Source organism: Sciurus vulgaris, assembly GCF_902686455.1.
Source record: "Sciurus vulgaris genome assembly, chromosome: 3".
Taxonomy (NCBI): Eukaryota; Metazoa; Chordata; class Mammalia; order Rodentia; family Sciuridae; genus Sciurus; species Sciurus vulgaris.
Window position 1 is genome coordinate 189,634,776 of NC_136463.1, and position 1,355 is coordinate 189,636,130.

The 1,355-nt window shown below is 46.1% G+C and overlaps 1 pseudogene across 1 annotated transcript; it reads left to right on the forward strand.

Annotated features, from left to right (window-relative positions):
* The first annotated feature begins 530 nt into the window (after positions 1-530).
* LOC306656944 (GTPase NRas-like) lies at positions 531-1,113 on the forward strand (annotated as a pseudogene). Its single transcript has one exon. The product of its transcript is annotated as a GTPase NRas-like (transcript).
* The last annotated feature ends 242 nt before the right edge of the window (positions 1,114-1,355 follow it).

Consider the following 1,355-nt stretch of genomic DNA (forward strand, 5'->3'; position numbering starts at 1 on the left):
ATACTAATCTATTATCCATGCTACAGTAGTGCTAAGACGATTACACTATCATAGCATCTAAAACTGATAGGATAGCTGCCCTGTGGCCTTTAATATTAGTAAGAATCTATAACATAACATCTAAACCTAATACAATAGCTGCCAGATGGACTTTAATACAGATATGGCATCTGTCTGGACTTTAGCATGTAAAACTAATATGATCAAAAACTTTAGCCTTAAATATCAATATACTATGTATACTACAGCTCTTAAAGTACAGTACTGTAAGAGCTGCCCCGTTGCATTTGGTGTTAATATTATGTCCACAGGTGGCCTCAGCATAAGCTCTCCTGCGGCTCTGCATATTAATGAAACACCCGCACTACAGAATCTGGCTGATACAATCAGGGCCCCGCGACCTTTAATCTTAATATGTGGGCGCAGCGGGCGGGGCCGGAAGTGCCGCTCCCTGGTGGGGGCTGTTCATGCGGTGCGCGAGTCGCCGGCATTTTTCCCGGTGGAGGCCTAAATCCTTCCGAAGTGGGGCAGCAGAGCTTGAGGTTCTTGCTGGTGTGAAATGACCGAGTACAAACTGGTGGTGGTTGGAGCAGGTGGTGTGGGTAAAAGCGCACTGACAATTCAGCTAATCCAGAACCATTTTGTGGATGAATGTGATCCCACCACAGAGGATTCTTACCGAAAACAGGTGGTAATAGATGGTGAGACCTGTCTGTTGGACATACTGGAGACAGCTGGACTAGAGGAGGACTGTGCCATGAGAGACCAGTACATGAGCACAGGCGAAGGCTTCCTTTGTGGATTTGCCATCAATAACAGCAAATCATTTGCAGATATTGATCTCTACAGGAGCAGATTAAGCGAGCAAAAGACTCAGATGATGTACCTATGGTGCTGGTAGGAAACAAGTGTGATTTGCCCGCAAGAACAGTTGACACAAAACAAGCCCAAGAGTTACGGGGTACCGTTCATCGAAAGCTCAGCCAAGACCAGACAGGGTGTTGAAGACGCTCTCTACACACTGGTAAGAGAAATACGCCAGTACCGAATGAAAAAACTCAGCAGTGATGATGGGACTCAAGGTTGTATGGGTTTGCATGTGTGGTGATGTAACAAGATATCCACGAAGTTCTGTCATCAAAAAAGAGCCACTTTCAAGCTGCACTGGTACCCTGGTCCTGACTTCCCTGGAGGAGAAGTATGCCTGTTACTCTCTTCATCTCAGAGAAACTCCTGCTACTTCCCCAACTCTCAGTCGATGAACACAGCAGTCTTTGCTTGAGAACTTCTCAGAGTGACTGCCTCCTCACTTGGTTGTCTGACCACAGAAATGCATCTCTTGCTATTCCCCAATA